This window comes from Zalophus californianus, chromosome 7, assembly GCF_009762305.2.
Source record: "Zalophus californianus isolate mZalCal1 chromosome 7, mZalCal1.pri.v2, whole genome shotgun sequence".
In the NCBI taxonomy this organism is placed as follows: domain Eukaryota; kingdom Metazoa; phylum Chordata; class Mammalia; order Carnivora; family Otariidae; genus Zalophus; species Zalophus californianus.
In genome coordinates, this window is record NC_045601.1 from 104,504,440 (window position 1) to 104,528,142 (window position 23,703).

Consider the following 23,703-nt stretch of genomic DNA (forward strand, 5'->3'; position numbering starts at 1 on the left):
GGGTGGGAGCCCGGGGAGCGGAGCGGGTGCGGGCTCGGGAAGGGCGCCGGGTCAGGCGGGGAGGGGAGGAGAGGAGGCCACACAGGGGCTTTCGGTTTCCTGGGGTCTGATTGGAGGTTGGCCCGATGAGTCGGAGCTGGGGGCGCGCCCATCTCCGCTGGCTCCTGCGAGAGCCGCCGGCTCGGCCCCTCCCCGGAGCCGCTTTGTCCCGGCTGACGGCGGCCGAGGTTTGCGGGGAGGAGCGGGCGGGAGGCCGAGAGCGGGGGACACAAGGACCTCGAGACCGGGAGGCGGGGCGCGCCGCGCACGGCCCCACGCCCAGGCCCGCGGGCAACGCGCCCGCCCCCACGCGCTCGCACCGGCGGGCAGGTGAGCAGGCAGCGCCGCGCCCGCAGTAGCCGGCCCCGCGGACGCCCGAGCCGCCGCCTCAGCCTCTGCCGGCGCATCGCGGACGCCCAGCAGGTCGGTTATGTAACCGCGCTGGCCCGCTTGCCCCTGCGCCCAGTCCTGTCGGGGCTGCGCGCTGCGCCCCGGCCGTGCCGGAGGACGCGGCAGGGGGCGGGCGAGCGCGGCGTGGTTCCGGGGCCGGGCAGGGGGGAGGCAGCGGCGGAGGGGCGGAGGGTGGTCTGCTCCAGCTGTCAGCCCCCGCGGCGGCCTGGGGGGGTGGGGATGGGGGACAGAGGTCTGCCTTGACCCCCCCTCTAGAGGGCGCGGGTCTCAGAGAGCCCCTGCCCCATTCCTAGTGCCTCAAAGGTTCGCCTTTCCAGTAGCAGCAGGTGCGTAAGTAGAACAAGCGAGGATGACGCCTGTGGCCCCCGGGACTGAGGTTTGGAGAGAGGGAAAGGGCAGGTGGACTACACTCTGTGAAAAAAGGAAGAAAACGGAGAAACTCCTTTCCCAGTGCTTACAAAGAAGTGCCGGGGACGAGGAAGGTACTTTGAGGCACAGCGGGCTGGGAATTGTCCTGCCTGGGATTAGCGGGCATGGGTCATCTAAAAATAACTTCAAGTTTGAAAAGTGAAATAGAAGGGAGTGCAATGTGCCGAGTTTGTCTGCCTGTGGGATGCTTCGCTCTAGAAGTCACCAGAGGGAACTGGCAAATCCCGGCCGCCTAGCCTCACTGGTTTCCAGGGTGTCTCAGTTTGACTTTTAGTTAATGATTTATTCTCCAAGGTACTGTCTTTTTCTTATCCCAGAATGAATTACAGCAGAGTGCATATTTCAAGTGTTCAATGGACATCTAATTTAGAGTTCCCTACCTGAGGTTTTTTTTTCTTTTTTTTAGTAAAAACAAAAGTTTCTGGGCTCCCTTTAACATACAGTCCCACAAATGAAGGTGAAAAAAATGCTACAACGTTCCAGTCCATACTTCTTCCTTACTTCAGCTAGAATCCCGCTTAACCTGTCACACAGAGGGTAGGCTTTAGAAAAAGTAGGACATTTTTAAAAAATGCCACTCAACTTTCTCACATATTACATCAACATCAAAACACAGGGCAAATATATCACAAGTACAGGGCAACACTTGCTAACTGGCCCCCCTCCATTCTGGGGAAACAGTCAAATCAGAAAATTTCAGAAGCTGGAAAGGATCAAGAAGCAGGTCAGCACTGACTGTGGAACAAGGCAGGGGAGTAAGCATTTGGCTGCTTCTCAGTCTAGCCATTGATTTTCTATAGCCTTAGAGCTATTATCTTAAGTATAATCAGTCATTGCATTGAGTTAGTCTACAATGTGAGTTGCACTTTGCTTTCAAATCCACTGCAAATCAAATCAGCATTTATTGAGCACCTACTACCCAAGTCCAGTCCAAAGAATTTTGTGAGGGGAAAAGTGTCCTCAGATAAAGCTACAGGATTGCAGGAGCTTTCAGAATGTCTGGTGTGTGCAGGTCCTGCAGAACCCAACTAAATCTGGGAGGATGTGGTGCTGCTCTCTCTCCATTGATGAACATTTAAGAAGCCTAAGTGGGAACTTGAGAGATTCGCCATTTGCAAGTTCTTATCACACTCTTCTGAAAAGTATTTACATAATCGTTTGTTATATATATTACAGAAATGAGCTTTAATTGAGATCAGCTTTGATAGTCACTGAGGTCTCGTTTTTTTTTATTCCTTTTACTTTGGGTACCATCCACTTGGTTTATTCAGCAATTCTTTGTTACGCATGTACTGTGTGTTATGTAGGTCCTGTGGCAGTGGATAAAAGAATGAGGCCCATGCCTTTCAGGAATCAATCTAGCAGAAAAGAAGGATAAGAAAATAAGTGATAGTGATCATTGTGGTGAATGGTTAGTGGAGATAGGAGCAAGTTCATTGGAAGCCCAGAGAAGAAGGGTGGAGGGAATCTGAAAGAGCTTGCAGAGAAGTTCATGTTTGGACTACACTCCAGTAGGCAGTTGCAATTTTCTAGAGAAGGGGCTAGGTAGGTGTTCCACATGGAAGGAAAGTTTGTGTTGAAAGAACATCTGGGTGCTCTGAAGTGAGGGGGTGGCAGAGAGTTGTTGGGGGGGGTGTTTCAGTGAGCCTGGGATGTGAATATACCCTGCTGAAGAGGAGAAATTATACAGCATTTATGAGAGAAATGATTTTATCTAATTTGTATTTTGCACAAGTGACTTTGGAGGTGGTAAGTAGGTGGTGTTGCAAAAGGGGAAGGAGCTGAGATTTTAGACTACTGGAGTGATCCAAGCAAAAATAAATAAATAGATAAAATTAGTTGTGCCTGAACCAGGTAGAATAGAGAAAGAGAAGAGAGATCCTCAGAGAGCCATTTCAGAGGGAAAATCAGAGGCGCTAGGTCACCAAGTGGGTAAGTGTGTGTAAGGAGTTGATGTCTAGATGGATGGTCAGGTTTTTAACTGAGTTAGGAATTAAGTGAGAAAGATTAGGTTTGAGAAAGATGGGGAATTTTAACTGAAATATTTTCCTCTAAGATCAGGAACAAAACAGGGATGCTCACTCTTGCCACATAGTTCTGGAAGTCTTAAATACAGAGCAATTAGGCCAGAAAAATAAATAAATTGAAAGGCAGCAAATAAGCAAGGAAGAAGTAAAACTGTCTCTATTTGCAGATGAGATATATATATATATATATATATATATATATATATATATAAAACTCTAAAGACTCCACTAAAAAACTGTTAGAACTAATAAACAAATTCAGTAAAGTTGCAGAATATAAAATCAATATACAAAAATAAGTTTCATTTCCATACACTAATAATGAACTATCAGAAAGGGAAAGTAAAGAAACAATCCCATTTATAGTTAAACCAACAAGAAAAAATACCTAGGAATAAATTTGCTCAAGGAGATGAAAGACTTGTACACTGAAAACTATGACATTGATGAAAGAAATTGAAGAAGACACAAATAAATGGAGAGATATTCCATGCTCATGGGTTGGAAGAATTCTTACTGTTAGAATGTCCATACTACTCAAAGCAATCTACAGATTCAGTGCAATCCCTATCAAAATGCCAATGGCTTTTTCACAGAAATAGAACAAACAATCCTAAAATTTGTATGGAACCACAAAGACCCCAATAGTCAAAGCAATCTCAAGAAAGAAGAACAAGCAGGAGGCATCACACTTTCTGATTTTAAACTATGTTACAAAATTATGGTAACCAAAACAACATGGCATAAAAACACATACATAAATCAGGGGAACAGAATAGACATCTCCAAAATAAACCCACAAATATATGGTCAATTATTTTATGATGAAGGAGCCAAGAATATACAATGAGGAAAGGATAGTTTCTTCAATAATGGTGTTGGGAAAACTGGACAGCCATATGCAAAAGACTAAAACTGGACCACTGTCTTATACCATACACAAAAATTAATTCAAAACGGATGAAAGTCTTGAATGTAAGATTTGAAGCCATGAAATTTCTATAAGAAAACATAGGGGGTAATGTCCTTTACATTGGTTTTGGCAATGATTTCTTGGATTTGTCAACAAAAGCAGTGAAAACAAAAGCAAAAATAAATGGGACTACATCAAACTAAAACGTCTTCAAAACAAAGAAAACCATTAACAAAATGAAAAGGCAACCGATGGAGTAGGATAAACTATTTGTAAATCATTTATCTGAAAAGGGTTAATATCCAAAGTATATAAAGAACCCATATAATTCAATAGCAGAAAAACCCCTAAACAATCCAATTAAAAAATGGACAGAGGATCTGAATACACATATTTTTTTTTCAAAGAACACAGGCACATGGCCAATAAGTACGTAGAGAATTGCTCAACATCACTAACCATCAGGGAAGTGGAAATCAAAACCACAATGAAATATCACCTGACACTTATTAGAATGACTATTACCAAAACAAAACAAAACAAAACAAAAAAACAAGAGGTAACTGTTAGCAGGGATGTGGGAAAAAGGGAATCCCTGTGCACTGTTGGTGGGACTATAAATTGGTGTGGCCATTATGGAGAACAGCATGGAAGTTCTTAAATGAATTAAAAGTAGAACTATTACATGATCCAGCAACCCCACTTATGGAAATTTATCAGGAGGAAACAAAATCACTGTCTTGAGAAAATATCTGCACCGCATGTTCACTGCAGCATTATTTACAATAGCCAAGACATGGAAGCAACCCCAGTGTCCACAGATGAATGAATGGATATATATGGAATAGAATAGAATAGAATATTAATCAGCCATAAGAAGAAGAAAATCCTGTCATTTGCAACAACATGGATGGACCTTGAGGGCATTATGCTAAATGAATAAGTCAGACAGAGAAAGATAAGTATTGCATGATCTCATTTATATGTGGAATTTGAAGGAACCAAGCTCATAGATACAGGGAAGAGATTTGTGGTTGCCAGAGAGTGGGGGATGGGAAGTGGACAAAATGGGAGAAAGGGGTCAAAAGGTACAAACTTCCGGTTATAAGATAAATAAGCCCTGGGGATGTAATGTATAGCATGGTGATTATAGTTAATAATCCTGTACTGTATATTTGAAAGTTGCCTAGAGAGTAGATCTTAAAAAAGTTGTCATCATAAGGAAAAAAATGTGTAACTAAGTGAGGTGATGGATGTTTACTAAACTTATTGTGGCAGTCACTTTGCAATATATACAAACACCAAATCATTATGATATACACCTAAAATAAATATAATATTATATATTAGTTATATCTCAATAAAACTGAGGGAAAAGGGAAGTTAATGAGAAGGTAGGTTTGAGAAAGATGGGGAATTTTGACTTTCAACATCAAACGAAAATGCTCCGTAGGCAATTTTGTTTTCAAAGGTAATTTCTTTATTTCTGGTGCTAACCTACTCATCTCACCTTCATTCCCGAGACTGTTAGGCCTGCCTTTAGAGAAGATGGAGATGAATTTGATAGCAGGAAGTTGTTTCTACCTCCTTCCCCAAAGGTGAAAGTATGAGCTGTCAATTATCTGAACTAGACTAGTAGTAAGAGTAAAAATAATTTTAATGATAATAATAATATAACATTCATTCATTGTTTATGCTGAGCACAAAGAAGTTAGAGCCCCATGAATTATCACATTTGACCCACACGATAACCGAATGAGGCAGCCGCTATTGTTATTCTCATATAATTGATAAGAAACCCAAGGCAAAGAGAGAGTACCTTATCTAGGCCACACAGTAAGAGGCCTGACCAGCACTCTGAATCACCAGTGTGAATTAATACCATTGGAATAAGTCCTATGAGTCTGGAATGTGTTTTTTACCCTATGTTTGAATATTTGTGGCTAATGCTGTAAAAGAGAACAGCCCTGAGTCAGAAGTCCTGGCTCTATTCTGGGCTCTACACCTGATTTGTTGTGTGACCTATGCCAAGTCACAGCCCTTCTTAGGTGTTGGTTGTTTTAAATCTGTACATTAATGGGAGAAGAGGTTGACTAGATGATCTCTAGAGTCTTGACATTTTGAAGTCCTGCCACCATGTCTCAAATTTTACATTAGAGCCACTGATTTAGGTTAAAATCATGCCTGCCTGGTCACTTTTAGTTTATTCTTATTTTAATTTTTTTTTTGAGAGAGAAAGCGCGAGGGGGGAGGGGTGGATGGAGAGGGAAAGAGAATCTTAAGCACATTCCACACACAGCGTAGACCCCGTCAAGGGGCTCAATCTCACCACCCTGAGATCACGACCTGAGCTGAAATCCAGAGTCAGATGCCCAACTGACTAAGCCACCCAGGTGCCTGCTCACTTTTAGAACAGGAATACGACTGCTACTACTGTTACCACTGCCTCTTCTTTTTCTTCTCCTCCTTCTTAATATAATGATTCAATGGTTCTATACATTACTCAGTGCTCGTGGCTAAGTGTACTCTTAATTTAATCCCCTTTATCTATTTCACCCATCCCCCCACCCACCACCCCTCTGGCAGCCATGTTTGTTCTCTGTATTTAAGAGTGATTTTTGTCTTTTTGTTTTGTTTTGTTTCTTAAATTCCACATACGAGTGAAATCATATGGTATTTCTCTTTCTCTGACTGACATATTTCACTTAGCTTAATACCCTTTAGATACATCCATGTTGTTGAAAATGGCATGATCTCATTCTTTTTTATGGCTGAGTAATACTCCATTGTATATATATATATATATATATACACACATTGTATATATATATATATTTAACTACCGTTAAAGAAATAGTATGCCTAGGGTTGGCAATCCTGGATCCCATTATTACGGGATTATTACTATGGCATTGTATATATATACAATGTATATATATATATATACATTGTATATATATATATATATATATATATATATATATATATACCACCTCTTCTTTATCATTTCGTCTATGGATGGACACTTGGGCTGCTTCCCTATCTTGACTATTGTAAATAATGCTGCAGTAAACACAGGGGTGCATATATCCTTTTGAATTAGTGTTTTTGTTTTCTTTGGGTAAATACCCAGTAGTGGAATTCCTGAATCATATGATTCTATTTTTAATGTTTTGAGGAAACTCCATACCATTTTCCACCAACAGTGCCGGGCATGGAGCCTGCTTGAGGCTCTTTCCCTTTCTCTCTCTTTGCCCCTACCCCTCTCGTGCCCCTCCAAAATAAATGAATAAATCTTACAAAATTTAAAAAATGAAGAAGACTAACTCAAATGATGGCCTGTCCTCAACAGTGTGATGTGAACTAGTCTATAGTGCAGGTACTAAGAGGGGTGTCTGATGTTGGGGGAGCCCAGTTCAGTGAGGGGAAACCTGAATGAGCCCCTATGTGGAAGACCGTTCCATAGTCACTGATCAGTTTCTCTTAGATGGGTCACTCAGCTTCTATGGGACTCAGTTTCCTCATCTCTGAATAATTGGGATGATTAATGTACATGTTGCATGGCTGCAGTAAGGAGTGACACAGATAACATAAAGTAGGCACTGCATACCGGAGTGCCTCAGCCAACGGGAGTCCTAACCCCTCCCTCCCAGCAGAACAGACAAAAGGAGGTAGAGCGTTTCTTAAGAAAACCTTCTACTTCATAGGTTGGCTCAGGGCCACCCCTTAACGAGCATCATTTCTCTGTCTTAGAAAGTAGTAGATATTGGGGATATAAAAACCCGCGGTGCGTTAAAAACCTTCCAAGATGTGAATCTCAAAGTATCCATTAGTAGATTACCCTCTTCCATGTAAAGAAGCTTCAACATTCCATAACAAAGTTTTAGGCTCCCCTTTTGTCATATCATAAATAGGCGAAGGTTACCGTTAAAGAAATAGTATGCCTAGGGTTGGCAATCCTGGATCCCATTATTACGGGATTATTACTATGGCATCAAATAAATGTCGACAGAGTTTTCTTATGAACTTCCTACTCTGTGTTTGTGCGCATGTTGCCTTTGTCTTTAACATGTTCCCTGTCCTTGTGTTGTCAGCCGCCACGTGTCATATGTTGTAAGTTAATTAATCGAGTTGAAGCCTTTTTTAAGAAGCAGCCTTGCACTCAACCGAAGCTGTTTTTCAAGTTCCTTAAAGTGTACCATCATGAATGGTACTTTCCGGAAGCTAGAGAAAAGTTTCCAAAAATAGCTCAAACTTCCTGAAGTTCAGAATGCCCACAGAAAAGATTTTCTATTATTAGTATGGAAAAGGGACTTATTTTCACATCTGATTTCTGCCTACACAACTCACTTTGACACGGGGATGGAACTTGGGTTTCCTGTGCTTTGGAATGTGTGCATAAGAAGATAGCGTAACAGTTAACAGTTGCTGTTGGACCAAAGAATTGCATGATTTGAGAGCTGTATCCTAGTTTTTATTCCAGTTGCCTTAGCTCTTTGTGGGAATAACTGCTGTATTACATGTACTTGAGATAGGCCTCCTACAAAATATTACAAGTTCTTTGAGGGCATGAGCCATGCCCTAATACTCCTCTTACGGTATTGGGGACAAAGTAGAAAAAGTGTGGACTTGGCATGAAAAGGCCTGCATTCTCATCCTGGCGCTGTCACTTCCCAGCTATGTAACCTTGAGCTTCTCATTGACCTAACAGTTATAGGAGCTGGTATTTGTTGAATGCTGCCCTTGTTCCAGACACTGCGCTCAGCACCCTGCATATGTTATCTCATTTAATCCTTACAACAACTCCACCATGCGGGTGTTATCCTCACTATTTACAGATGGACACACCCTGACGATCGGGGCGGGGTGTGGCGGGGGGGGGGGGGGGGGGGAGCAAGCCACTCAGAGCCCATTCTCTGAATCGCAGTTTCCTTAGCTGTACAAAATTAGGAAAAGAATACTTGATCTTCCCACCGTACAGAGTCATGAGGATGAAATGCTGTGAGTCTGTGAATGTGCACTGAAAAATGCAGAGCCCTGCATGGATGTTAAGGATGATTGCCACGGTGGGGACCTCCCAAGAGATCGGTTATAGTTGGGCCTGGGGTAGTTGGGGAGGGAGGGCCACTGTGTATAAAATGCTTTTATAGAATGCATTACGAAAACTGTATTTCCTGGCCCTGTTTTTTGGTAGTTTGTTTATGATGCCTGTTTTTTTCAAGGGTAACTTGTTATCTATACCAAGACTTGACCAGACAGGGCCAGGAGGAGGCTGACCAGGCAGTAGAAGTGGGTCCTGCTGGTGAAGGGGGGGTGGAGAACAAGATTTACAGACAAGAGGTAACTGCCAGAGGGGTGTTTTAGTATAAACAGAGAAGGCTGAAAGTCAAAGCCAAGGTCGAGAAAGGCATAGGCATGATGTGGAGTATAAGAAATCATCACCAGGGCTTAAGTGCGAGAGACAGGTGGGACATAGAATCTGCTCAGGAAGGCTAGAAATATTCCCCCAGTGTCTGCTGAGATCTGTCTCCTTGGCAGGAAAACAAGAGACCCTCTGGCCTGATTTTTTAATGGTTTCTTTTTCTTGGACGTAGGTGCTTTCTATAAAATTAAAACAGAAGAGTTTAAAAAGAGAAAATTAAAATCACGTGTATTACTATGAGCAAATGATAATTACTACTAACATTTTGTTGTATGTCCTTTCAGGCTTTTTATATGCATTCCCAACGTAGAATTGGGATCGTACTCTGTGTATAGAATTTTACATTCTGTGCATTTCACCAAACATTTTAAATAACTTTTCATGTAAAGTCGACAATCTTTGTGAACATCGTTTTCAGTATCTGTATAGCATTCCCTTGTATGATTTTACCAAATTCATTTACCTTCCCCCCTATTTTTGAGCATTTAGATGATTCCCAATTAACCAAATTATCAAATTACTTTAACTCAAACAGATGGACCTTCTTAAGGCTTTCTCTGCATGTTGATGTTGCATTTAATTGTTTTTCCAGGAGGTTGTAGCAATTAACAGCCCCACAAGCAGTGCGTTAAAATGTAGGTCTCACCTCTGTCCTGCTTACAGGCACTTTTTTGGTGGAAGTGAGGGATGGTTGGTATTAGTGCTTTCCAGAGATAACCTTTACTCTGGAAATGTGCCTACTTAACAATTACTTCAGGGAGGTTGGGCTTTTTTTGTGGGAGTTGAGAATGTGTGGGCGAAGGGATCTGGTAGATTTTACATGCATGATGAGGGTTTGTAAGAGAGTTGATGATAGTGGATTCACTTTTCTCCCTGTGGTTCTATTATCAGGGGCTTGGCATATGATGCCCTGGGCCGTGTGGGGGCCGGAACCCTGGCAACTGTCATTGCAGCCTCTTGAGTTACTAAAGCTGACTTAAACTAAGTAGAATAAGCAACCTCTGCTTACGGGAGAATTGGTTCAGTTTGCCTTTAAATCCTGAAAAATAGGCACAGCAGGTTTGCATCCTTATTCGCTTGAGTTGGGTTTACTGGTTCCCTACCACTGTTGGCAGGGCCTTTGGGGCAAGCTTCAGACAAGCATGTCTTTTTCACCTTCCAGGAAGTGGAACACAATGCAGAGTAAACTATTTTGTATAAATAGCTAGGATTTTCCATTGGAATCTTCTTAAAAATCACTTACATGGTTATCATTCTAGAATTTTAACTTGATGATTAATCAGATTAGTCTTTCACCAAAAGTCTCTGCATTCACTATTAGGCTGTCATCAACCATGTTGGCTATATTGACCAATTTATTGAAATAAACAGCCAATTTGTATCATTTTCCCCCCATGAAATTTTCTGCAAGACAGGCTAAATGAATATAATTTATTTTTTATTTTGACTTCTGTAGCCATTAAAGATAAAAGTCTAGTAATGGGGGTCTCATCAGGACAAATCAAAGTCTAATTTATACGTATCTCTTGAGGTTTAATAATTTGTCCAGAAAGAAATTATTTATTTGATTATAGGTATCATATGAATTTTGAAATAGAGGATGGTAAATTCAGATGAATTAATGGTAGTTCAGACAAAAATTTGGATGCTCAAGAGCAAAGTCCCAGCTTTGACAAGACAAGTGAAAGCAAAGTATTAATTCATGACTATGTTAATTTTTTCCTGCTGTGTTGCATTAATGATATTCATTTGCTCTTTTATGATGTACGGGCAGCCGTTTATAAAAAGATTAAATTTTGGTCAGGCAAGATATTCAGCAACTGATCTATCATAAATGTGTTTATTTGGTATCCTTTATTTTCTTATTTTTCTGTCTCTCAGTGATTTCTGTGCCACACACAGCTGTTGTTCAGCATTAAACCTCAAAATTTGACAAGGTGACATTTAGGTGAAGCTCTGTATTGAAATACTTACTCGGTCAGATTTTCAAGGCGTACCTTCTGACCTTGCGTCTGAGGGCCACAGTTCATGGGGACCCCAAGGGGATTCTTGGCTCACATCTTGGATGTCGGCTTGGGTTCTGCCTCCTGGGATCTCATGCGTGGGGAGAGGGGATTCCTCGTTCTGGTCTGCAGCTGCACTGGGAGGGCTGGTGTCCTTCTGGAGGGCCAGGGAGGTTGGCACGGCCCCCACCTGTGTGTGGACCGATTTGGAAAGGTGGTCTCCTGGTAGAGGTGAGATAAATGGTAAACCTGGACAGCTCGCCTCGCCTCCCCTAGATGCAAGTTACTCTGATTCAAGACTTCCTTCAGGCTGTGTGAAAACTGTTCAGACCATTAAACCAGAAACTGAGGACATTAAGAAACTTAGCCTGGCTCTACATAGGCTCAGTTGTGTATTAGTGACATTATTAATAGCTTACATGGGACATGGGACAGTCCACAGTGGTCCTGTGGGAAAACCCAGCTGTGTGGTTTTGCCTGATTGGTGCTCTGCTTTTTTCATGCTTCTTTTTATTAACCTAAGCAGCTCCCGGGAGGCTGCAAGGCAGGTGCTATAGGAATGACCCTCTTATTCCTGAAATGGCCTTCAGGGTCTCCGAGTGTGGAAATCTCCAAATGTTGTGGTTCCTCATGAGGCTTCTAGTTTTATTCTTTAAAATTGCTTTTTAAAAATCTCACATTTAAGTAGGACTCCACTTTTGGCAAAGGCTCTTGTCTTGGTGAGAAGGCCCAGTTGTATACCAGGCCTTCAGTGTTTCTTCTCACCTTGAATAGAACCTCTTCCTCACAGGACGCCTGGGGGGCTCAGTCGTTAAGCATCTGCCTTCTGCTCAGGTCATGATCCCAGGGTCCTGGGATCGAGCCCCGCATCGGGCTCCCTGCTCGGTGGGAAGCCTGCTTCTCCCTCTCCCACTCCCCCTGCTTGTGTTCCTGCTCTCGCTGTGTCTCTCTCTGTCAAATAAATAAATAAAATCTTAAAAAGAGAGAGAGAAAGAACCTCTTCGTCTTAGCCCAGCTGTCACGATACTCTCACAGCCGTACCTGGCTACTGTCTTACAACTCAAGCCAAGGTGTGATACTATGAGAGGGTGATTTTATCTGAACAAAATTAGAAGTAGGTTAATGGATATTCATGAAAACCAATCCGAGGTATTTTTATGACAGTGTAAATTTCAAGGACATATCATTAAGGAAAGAAGATCCAAAGAATAATAGAGATTAGAGACATTCACTGACTGGTGTTTGGGGGCTGTTTCCAGTGTTTCTGCCAGCCTGATGTGGTGGATTTCCCAAGAGATCCCAATAGCACCCATTCTGCCCCGCCCCCCATCGACCATGAGCTCTCTTTGAGTTATTCTATTTCTAGAAGGCTGATTCTAGATCATGACAGTCCTCCCTTTGACTTTGTTCAGAGACTTTCCCTTTAGAATCTGTCACCCCCATTTTTCTTCTCAGGGCCCCTCATCTCAGTGATCCTAAGGCTTTGAAAAGCTAAAAATAATACTTCGTCCTTCTAAAAGACTGGATAAACAAGTAAAGATACAGATAATCTTCTTCCTGCAAAAAAAAAAAATGATCTTCTGACGGTAGAATATAAACACTTAGCTAAAGGATATATTTTTTTAAGATTTTATTTATTTGAGAGAGAATGAGAGAGAGAGAAAGAGAGAGAGAGAGAGAGAGCATGAGATGGGGGAGGGTCAGAGGGAGAAGCAGACTCCCTGCGAGCAGGGAGCCCGACGCGGGACTCGATCCCGGGACTCCAGGATCGTGACCTGAGCTGAAGGCAGTCGCTTAACCAACTGAGCCACCCAGGTGCCCCTAAAGGATATTTTTTTTAATGTAAAAAAAAGAGAAACTTGTAGTCATTTGAAATCATCTAAATTTAAGAACATCTAGTAGAAATGGGTCATTATCTAGTGTGGTGACAGATCCTTCCTGAGACAGTTGTTTTCCTTGCCAGATGTTTTTTTGTTCAGTTTTAATTACTCTTTTTTGATCAGGCCAGTCCTTTTAGTGATTTTCCAAAATTATGTCTCTTTTTGCTTTTGGGTTCCTACTATTGAGATATTTGGGGTTTTTTTTAAAGATTTATTTATTTGAGAGAGAGAGAGGAGAGAGAGAATGAGCCTTGGGGAGGGGCAGAGGGAGAGGGAGAAGCAGACTCCCTGCTGAGCAGGGAGCCCAACCCTGGGCTGGACCCTGGGATCATGACCTGAGCAGAAGGCAGACAGTTAACCTACTGAGCCACCCAGGTGCCCCTTGAGATACTTGTATGCAGTCTTTATAGTATCCTACTCATTGCTTAAGGCATTCATACACCTCTTTTCTTATCCTAGGATTGGTGGTGGCTTATTTTTAATATACTAATACCATTATGAGGTTATTCCTCGTATGTTGCAGAGCTTCTGTCAGTCTTGCCTGCTGTCAATCATGTCAATGTGAGCGCTGCCAGATATGCACATTCCTTTCCTAATTACAAATTCACTCTTTTATGGCTACTTATTAGTGAACCCCAGGAGACCAATAATAATCATTGAGACAGGGCTGCTAGAGACCAGATATTTGTTCAATTTCCTATTCTAATAAATAGTGAACCACTAAGTTGTTTATAAATAAATCAAAAGTCCTTAAATAACAAAGAAGCGGTTGCGTACAATTTGCAGATACAGAATGTTATAGAAAGGCTACACATAGTAATAATTAGGATAAGAACCGTTTTACTAATGAGAACTAATTTAGAGCACATTGCAAACGGTATAAAATTATAGGTGGACATTCTCCTGTTTCTGCTTCTTAAAATTCTGGTCTTCCTTCAAGTTCCCTCTTTTCTAGATTTCACCAAGCCCTGAGCCCTCTAAAGAGCCACTCCTTTTTTTTTTTGAACCTGTATTTATGGCACATACATGGGCTAATCTTTATATCTCATTCACTCATATATTCATTCATTCATTCACGCACACCTATTATGCACCAGGTCTGTGTTAGCCACTGGGGTATGAAAGCTAGTAGGGCAGAATTCTTGTCTTTAGTGAGGTTAGAGTCCGTAGATTTGAAGCTTACTTGTTTACCTACACCTCCTCTGGACACTAAGTGCCCTGAGGATGAGCTGCCTCTCCTCCTTGGTGCTGTGACCCCCGCTGTACTCCTCACCACGGCCGGCCTTCGGGGGGCACTCAGTCAGTGGTAAAATGAACCGGTCATTAAATCCATCCTAAATAATTCAGAAGCACAAGAATAATGATTCCACCACCTTCCAGTGTCTTGAAAGCCTTTGTTCTCCTCACATAATTGCTAACTGTAAAAATAAGGAACTCCGAAGATAAGTGTGTCTGCTTTTACTTGGTGTGTCAAAAGGCCTTGTCTCAGAAGGGGGTCTGCTGTCGCGTCCCCCTTCCATTCCACAGCCCAGGGATGGCCCGTGGGGTGTCTGGACCTCCCGCAGGGAGACATCCTAAAGGCTTCTGTCTCAAACTCAGATTATTTTGAAATGCTTCTGTTGTGGTAAGACAGTGTATTCTGTGCCCCCCCCCCCCCCCGCCGCTTTTTTTTAGTGAGGCTGGGATGTGTGACTAAACAGAAATAATTGTGGCTATTGAGTCCCTGTTAAGCAGCAGGCATCGGGCTAAGCACTTTCCACATGTTACCACACATGTCGTCTCTTCACAGCCCGCTGAGCTAGGCTCTATTTTTATCCCTATTCATTTAGATGCGGGGACTGAGGCTCAGGGAAGTAGAGTACCTTGCCTAAGGCTTGCAGGTAAACACGTGGTGGCGCCAGGCTTCACCAGGGGCCCTTCGGCCTCTGCCGCCCATCACTCCCTGTCACAGTGAGGCTTGTGGAGGCGTTCCTGGGCGAGGGGCATAGGACTGATGCGTGGGGACATTTAAACTTTGCGGGCTTTTTTACTTCACTGATAATCCAAAAGGATATTAGCCTATTCTGGGTCATCCAGATGACCATCTATTAATGAATAATAGTGCCATGTGATTTTGGTGCCTGAATTTATGTTTTTGTGTCCAGTCACATTGGTGCCCATACTACTTTTGTTGCTGTGGGCTTATAGGAATGGACATGGGCTTCTGTCATTTGCCGCACGTGAAGGCACGTGATGGTGTGGAGCACTAGTTAGTTTTGCGGGGAATGGCCTGCAACATGAGGGAAGAGAGGCCTACTTCAATGTGGGCGGTGGGAGCATTCAGAACTCCAGAACATCCATGTTGCCGTTCTTAGTATGAGTCACAGTGAGAGTGGAGGGTTATTTTAGCAAAACAGCATCACCTGAATATCACATCAATGTTGTTCATTTAAATAGGATTTTTATTTTTATTTATTTATTTTTTTATTAACCTTGTTTCAAACTTTATTCCCAGGCTTCTTCAGCTTAATTAGCTGCAAAGAATGAATTGTGTATAATAAGCAAAAACTGAAAAGAGCTGCAGTGTCCAAGGGGCTTGGGCTTAAAAATATTAGAGATCTAGATTTTATCAGATCCATGAACAAAATTTTAAAAAGCAGTCATAATATAAAATAGCAGCTCCCAGTAACTTCTTCAAGTTTTATGTTCTTCAGAAGTTGACTCAATTCAGTTTGCTTCATTCTTGGAAGCTTCATCAAAATTCTCCACAAGATCTGGAACTTAATCATCATCATCCTCTCCGGTAGCAAGTGGTGCTTTTCCGTCCACAGACTGGGCAGAGCTTCAGCCAGTCTTCTTAAACTAGTCAGATTGTCTGCACCAAGTTGGTTTAAGATACTGGGTAGCATTTCTGTCAGCTGCTTTGTCCCAGCATGGCCTGTAATGGTGAAAGTGTTCGCTGCCAGTGATGCCTGAACTTTGGGGTTGTTAAAATGGATCACTGGTCCTTGGTTTGTGAACATATTCACTTCTTCAGTACCAGAGATATTGTTTACCCCTAACTTCTCTAAGGAGAACTGAAGTTTTTTATCATCTGCTGTAGCCGCTCTATGAACCACCTCCTTCTTTCGGCGAGCAGTTCCTTTCCCGCCAATGCGCACTTGTGCTTGCAGTTTGGCGAGTTTCTCCTGGTTCATGATAGTTTCTTTCATCTTGTTGGAGCGGAAATGGGACCGTGCGGGGAGAACAGGGTTGGCGCTCAGGGGGTCTCAGGAGGACCAGCTGAGATTAGGTGCATACACGCGGGGACGCAAGATGGCAGCTCTAAATTGGATTAAAAAAAATTTTTCCTTGTTAAGCGTCTGCCTTGGGCTCAGGTCATGATCCCAGGGTCCTGGGATTGAGCCCCGCGTCGGGGCTCCCTGCTCAGTGGGGAGCCTGCTTCTCCCTCTCCCACTCCCCCTGCTTGTGTTCCCTCTCTCGCTGTCTCTCTCTCTCTGTCAAATAAATAAAATCTTTAAAAAAAAGAAAATAAAAAAAATTTCCTTTGTATTTGGTTAGACTATTTAGTTGGAGTGTGATGGTTTCAGAGGAATTGAAACCTAAGAACTTATTTTCTGTTTGGACATATTTAAGTATTGTCACAATAAGAATGGTTTAAGTCAAAATTGGGACAGAGGCAGTATACATTTCTGTTCCTAAAAAAAGCGGTCTGTACATTTTTCAGATCTGAGCAAACTGAATTCCTCTGCACTCCATGGTGAAAACTTCCAAAACAATGCTCCTCCACCCACCAGGGGTCTGACCTTTAGGGGTGAGGCATTGACATTTCCTTTCAACCTGTCAACCGCATCTGGGAAGGTTAAAGTCTGACCCTAGAAGAAATTCTCCCTTGCTGTGGTTCTCCACTGACCAGCCCTATCAATCAATGCGCCTTTATATTCTTTGTTACTCTTTGTCCTGACTCCAATAACTGACAGTGGTGTGTGCCCATCACCCGCGGTTTATAATCACTTTCTCAGCACCACCATGAAAATTTGTGAATGCCAGCTAAGAAGTAGTACCAGCCCCACCTAAGCAGGGAAGATAATGACAGTGTATTGAGATTTAAAAGGCTTGATTCAAAAGGTTTGAAAGGTCTTTCATTCTGTCCAAAATTACTACATTCGTTGCTTTTTTGGGTAAAGAAAAGGAAAGCCCTGTTAAACGCAGACACTCAGAGAGGAGAGAATATGTGACAGTGTGTTTATCCTTAGCTCTTTAGTATTGCTTCCGATGAATCCCCGGTAAGAATTTTGGAGCCCTGGAACAGAGGCCAGCGAGTTGTGATGCCAAGAGAGGAGAGGTCGGTTTTATAGCACGTGGGCAAGCAGCATGGCTTGTGGGCTGAGGTCTGGAAAGCTGGGAAATAAATCTGGCATGAGAGCAATGCCAACCTTGGGGAGCTTTGGAGAGCCTTTAAAAGAGAGGGCATTTTTTTTGTTTGTTTCTGTATTCAATTTATTGGCCTTCTCTTATGTAAAATTTTAATAAGATTTCCCTATTTTAGTAAAATGTGTAGAAAAGCGTCAAACACCTTGAAGTGCCCAATCAGTATATGTGACTACTATTACCACCATCTGTGACTATCCCGACAGCCTGCATGGTACAGAGACAACATTGCGAGGTGCAGAGCAGGGAAATCAGAAGAGCTGGGCTTTTGTCCTGGGTGGGCTGTGATATCCCTACGAGAGATGGGGCCTTCCCTTACCACTTTGGCCTTGGATTTCTAGTTTATACCATTAAGGGGTTGGACAAATTCACAACCAAAGTTCCTGCCAACTCTTTCATCCTTTATATATTCTCGTCTTTGAACAGATTATTATAGCGTCCTTAGAACTTGCATTTCATTAATGAGAATGGCCATCTGTTATTATTTTTTCTAAATGCTCATCTTGAAATGCAGGGCTCTTCTTAGGCAGGGGCTATGGAAATTCTTACTTTGGTCATCTCTAATGATAAAGGTATTCGGTAGCTTTCCAGGACGTCATTGGGAAGAGCTTGAACGAAAAGCTCAGCAAATATTTCCATGTGTTTAGAGTTAGCCATTAAATGGTAGGAGCTGTGGCCATTCCTTTCTTCAATGTTATTTTTAACTGCACTGCCTTCTGCAAGGGTACTTTCATTGTAAAGATGGCAAGATGGATGGATCCTAAATCCCAGCCAAGTCCTCAACTGACCTTGGGGAGAAAAGGATAGCACTGATTTTGTAAGAATCATTAACTTTACCTTATTTTTATGCCTTGCATCTCTTTTCAGTAGATAATATTTATATTACTAGGTAACACTTGTCTAGCTTTTATTATGTGCAAGGTGTTAAGACTTTTACCTGTAACATGACTTTGATCATTACAATATCTCTATCCGTTTTGGACCGATGAAGACATTGAGGCCTAAGGAAGTTAACTAACGTCCCCAAAGTCACACAGCTGATCAGTGGCTCAGCTGGGATTCAAAGCCAAGCAGTAGTGCTCCAGCAGCTGTGGTTTTAACACTATTTGACACTCGCTTTTATACAAAATTACACAAAATGTCATGGACTCAATTTTACTGTTTTTATGAATTGAGCCTTAAAGAGCTCACCAGTAATTTTATCCTGAAAAGGATCAGAATTTTTGCCCCTGCATCCCCATTTTTGACTTTTTATGCTAGTAAGTAAGCTATTAGGAATCCGTAGAGTTCTTGCAACATTAAGTTCTAGAGTTGTAGAGGGGAGAAAGGAGGACTCTCTGGAAGGAGAGACGCTACTGAGCACTAACTGTAGCCAAGGCTTTCATTTGCTTTCTTGCTGTTTACTACTTTCATGACTTCAGTGGCACAGAGGCCTGCACCCATCGCTCAATACAGATGTACTGAGTGCAGAACCAAGGTAGGGTAGGGAGCTCAAGCCAAAGGACCTGGCCGCCTCCAGGAACCTTACAACCTATGAGGGTCGCTTCTGTGTTTGATGACTCACCATTGTGTCTACTATGCGTGAGTGCCTTGCATATTAGAAGCCCTCATGAAATATTATTGGAAAGTTTTGGATTGATTAGGTGACTGTTGATAGCATTGTAATTATGTTACTACTAGTATTCACTGTGTTGTTTTCTACCTGATCATCAAAAGAAATCTTTCATAAGCTTTATGGATCATTTATTTTAGTTGCATGCCATGTACATGGCCGTGCATGAACTATATATATGTATATATAGATATATTTTTTTTTAAATTTTTTTTCTCATTATATTAAGATTCAGGAGATCTTCATTCTAGTCCCGATTCTGCTGTTCTAGCTGTGAGACATTGGGCAAGTCATTTAACCACTCATTTTCTACTCTGTAAAATGAGCATTGTAATATCTGCCCTGTGGTCTCATAAGGCTGTATGGAGGATCAGATAGGTTTGGGGATGACAAATGAAAAACAGTAGTATTTTCAGCATCACCCACCAGTGCTTCCTCATTATCTAGTCCTGACTCCTTCATGGTGTCACCTTGCCCATCTGCATATTTTTTCTTTCGTTTCAAATTTTAAAAAGGAGTCCATGAGCAGCACACCTGTTAGACTAACACTGGAAAGGTAAAAGAGAAAGAAGACCCCTTTTGGTGACTGATGACATCACTTGGCTCTGAAAGCTTTGACAGCACAGATCTTGGTTGTTCATTTTGCTTTGTTTTGCTCATCAGGAGTCTGGTAGACCCTCAACATTTGTTTGTTGAATGAATAAACATAACTCGACCCCCCCAGTGTTGGCTCATGGAATCAAAGAGCCATCCTGCTCTGCACCAAAGCAGAAATAGCAGTCATCCTCAGACACTGGAGAGTATAGCATTTCAACAACTCTTTTTGCATAATTCAGAAACTAACCAGAGTGGAGGGAGATAAGTGATTATAGCAAACTAAATATTAAGTTGAAATAAATAAAGACTGAATTCCAGTTGTTTTGCCTGTTTGAAGAGAAGTGAAGCCTTGAAAATCATCCTTAACTTCCCTTCAAGTAGATTGACCTGGAGAAATAAGGTATTCCGGAATAGCAACCTTCTCTCATCTTCTTTAAAAAAAAAAAGCACCCCCACCCAACCTCCATGGATTTAACAATTCACTGCCTGCTGGCAGTTAAAAATAAGCCACTGATATTTACTGTCAAGGAGTTAGCCTGGGCAGAAAATGACTTTTAAACTACCAGAAGTATGCTCAAATGAGTTTTGTTTGTTTGTTTTGAAAAATGGCCAAGAGATGCTGCTATGATCCTGTCCATGCTTGCTCCTGTAGAATTAGTAGAAGGTAACATGCAACTATTACAGGGTTTCTCCTTAACTAATAGCCATAGACTCCTAAGAAAAGGGTCCTCAGTCATGTGCAGAATGACCTCACACCCAACCTGATTTCCAGGTGACCAGTTACTACCAGGTGGTTACTGACCTCCCTCTAGGACATGTGCTGGCTGCTGAGGGTGAAATGTGGGCCCAAACTGTGTTCTTTCCATGGTCAGGTGGGGCCTCTTCCTGTTGGAATGTGGAGCAGAGCTGAAAAAAAGAACTTTTTCTATCTAAACTAGTTGGGGGTTAATGATGCCAAGGCCAAGGAGGAAATGCTCAAGTCAAGAATGGGCACAGTATCCTTAGGCAGGTTTTGATGTTACTCAACCCTGAACAACACCGATGCATGTCAGGGCTTTCTGGAGATTTTTTTGAAAATTGCTTTAACATCAACTTCAATGAAATAAAGGATTTTCTGGTATTTACCTGGACCAAGAGGATACATTTCCAAAGCTTCTGGGAGATCCTTATGCAGAGAAACAGGAAAGTCATTTTTTTTTAAAGATTTTATTTATTTATTTGACAGAGAGAGAGACACAGCAAGAGAGGGAACACAAGCAGGGGGAGTGGCAGAGGGAGAAGCAGGCTTCCTGTGGAGGAGGGAGCCTGATGTGGGGCTCGATCCCAGGACGCTGGGATCATGACCTGAGCTGAAGGCAGTCGCTTAACGCCTGGGCCACCCAGGCACCCAGGAAAGTCATTTTAATCTGGTATTTGTCAGCAATTGAACAAAGCACCTAAACAAATCCTTGGAAATCCCCACCAGTGCCTGAAAGAACTGCTTTACAAAAAAAAAAAAAAAAAAAAGGCATTCATACCATAAAACAGATACGTTCACCTAGAGAAAAATAAGCCTTGACTTTCTCCTAAGGATACAGTGGGACTTTGGCATATCGTATCTGGAAAGAAAATTCTATACCTTTTACTGCCTGTTTTCCTTTCCCAGCTACTCCTTTATCTTGTACAATTTATCTTTATTCCTCTTTTTTGTAGCTGAACTTTTAAAGATCATGGAATCCGTAATCTGGAAACCAAGGTTACTTTTTAGTCTTTAGCTTCCCCTTGTACGTAGCATGAATGCCATTGACCATTCTTCCCTTCTTGAAACCCATTCCCTTTGCTTCTGTGAGGTTTTTTTTAAAAAAAAGGTTTCAGGTTTCAGATTTTAAAAAAAATCAGGAAACTGATTTCCCACCTTATCCATCTCCACCCATTTCTTACTTTTCAAACCTACCATCGCTTCCTGTATTTGTCAGCTCAGGCTGCCAAAGCAAAATACCATAGACTGAGTGGCTTAAACAATAGAAATTTATTTCTCACAGTTTTGGAGGCTGAGAAGTCCAAGATTAAGGTGCTGGCTGGTTCTGTTCTTGGTGAGAGCTCTCTTCCTGGCGTGCAGACAGCTGCCTTCTCACTGTATCCTCCCGTGACCTCTTCTTTGTGGCTTTGTGGAGAGAAAGAGAGAGAAAGAGAGAAATCTTTCTCTTCCTCTTCTTATAAAGTTACCAGTCCTATCAGATTAGGGCCTCATCCTTATGACCTCAATTAACTTTAATTTTCTTCTAAAGAGCTTCTACAAATATAGTCACATATTGGGGGTTAGGCTTCAATATATGAACCGGGGGGGGGCGGAACACAATTCGGTCCATGGCATTCTGCTCGTGGTCCCCAAAATTCATGTTCCCCTCACATGCAAAATACATTCACTCCACCCCAGTACCCCCAAAGGCTTAACCCATTCCAGCATCAACTCTGAAGTCTAAAATCCGACGTCCCATCCAAATCAGTTATGGGTGAGACTGGAACTCAAATCATCCTGAGGCAGAATTCCTCACCAGCTGCAAACCTGTGAAATCAGACACGTTGTGTGTTTCCAGAATACAATGGTGGGACAGGCATAGGTTAAACATTCCCATCTCAAAAGGGAGACACCAGAAGAAAGAAAGAGGTGAGGGGTCCCAAGCAAGTCTAAAACCTAACAAGGCAAACTCCATGAGATCTTGAGGCTCAAGAATGATCCTCTTTGGTTCTGCCCTACAGGCCCACTGAGCTGGCAGAGCCACTCCCATGACTCTGTGGGATGGCCCTGTCCCTTTGCCCATGGCGTGCCACGCCCTCACCTGTCCGAGAGGGCCTCCCCCATGTGGTTCCGTGCCCAGGCCAAGCCCTCTGAAGCCAAGTAGGAAGCAGCTCTTCCTACTTGGGCCAGAGGTGGGAGTGGGAGCCCTATGATCTCTAAATCATCTTGGGGTTCTTTCTTCCCTTTTCTTGAAGGATAAAGCATGTTTATTCCATTCATAATTCTTTATATATTCTCCATGAAGGTGGAAGCTTTCTTTCTAACTGTCTTCTTTTTCTGAGCTATCACCAAAATCGCCTTTAACCTCCACATTTCTACCAAGCGTCCCTTCTTGGCAATCACGCCTTTCCTAGCATGCACCTCAAAACTCTTCCAGCCTTCGCTCAGTGCCCAGTTCCAAAACCGCTTTCATAGTTTTTAGTTATTTGTTATAGCAGCACCCCACTTCTTAGTCCCCAAATTTGTATTACTCTGAGTGGGCTGCCATAACAAAATACCATAGTCTGAGCGCCTTAAACAAAGAAGTTTATTTCTCAGCATGCCTGGAGGCTGAGAAGTCTAAGACCAAGGTGTCAGTTGGGTGCCTGATGCAGACTCTCTTCTTGACATGCAGACAGCTGCCTTCTTGTGTTCTCTTATGATCCCTTCTGTGCGGGGTGGCGGGCAGGGGGGTTGGTATGTGAGCTCTTCCTCTTCTCATAAAGCCAGGAATCCTATCAGATTAGGGCCCCACTCTTCTGACTTCTTTTAACCTTAATCACCTCCTAAAGGCCCCATCTCCAAATACAGTGAAAGTGGGGTCTAGGGCTTAACATATGAATTTGGAGAAGAGGGACCACAATTTAGTCTCAAACACTCCTTGCAGAATCCAATTGATAGCTGCTTAGGGCCACTTCCAACCATATACCCCTCTCACCCTTACCTGAGTTCTTGGGAATTGTGTTAATAAACTGAGTATCTAATGGAGCACTCTGCTGCTTCAACAACATTCCCCAGCCCTGGCTTTTACGAATCCGCAAGATGCAGGTTTTATGTCTGAAATGTACATGACAAGATGGCCTCACTCCCACTTCTCTCTCATGCCTGAGTCTAAACTCCTGTAATTTTCTGAATATTCCCGGAGCTCTCCCTCTTCCATGCATTTGCTCAAGATTTTCCTTCAGCCTAGAGTGTTCTTCACC

The 23,703-nt window shown here is 42.5% G+C and overlaps 1 protein-coding gene and 1 pseudogene across 2 annotated transcripts in view; one reads left to right on the plus strand and one right to left on the minus strand.

Annotated features, from left to right (window-relative positions):
- Positions 1 to 233: 233 nt before the first annotated feature.
- The window catches only part of RCAN2 (regulator of calcineurin 2), a 266,749-nt gene continuing 243,279 nt past the window's right edge, over positions 234 to 23,703 (plus strand). Inside the window, exon 1 of one of the 2 annotated variants that reach the window (XM_027601452.2) lies at positions 234 to 462. The gene's annotated coding sequence lies outside the window, so the exon portion shown is untranslated. The remainder of the gene's footprint in view (positions 463 to 23,703) is intronic. The other variant, XM_027601453.2, reaches the window with a different exon arrangement.
- Positions 15,831 to 18,173, minus strand: LOC113927956 (annotated as a pseudogene).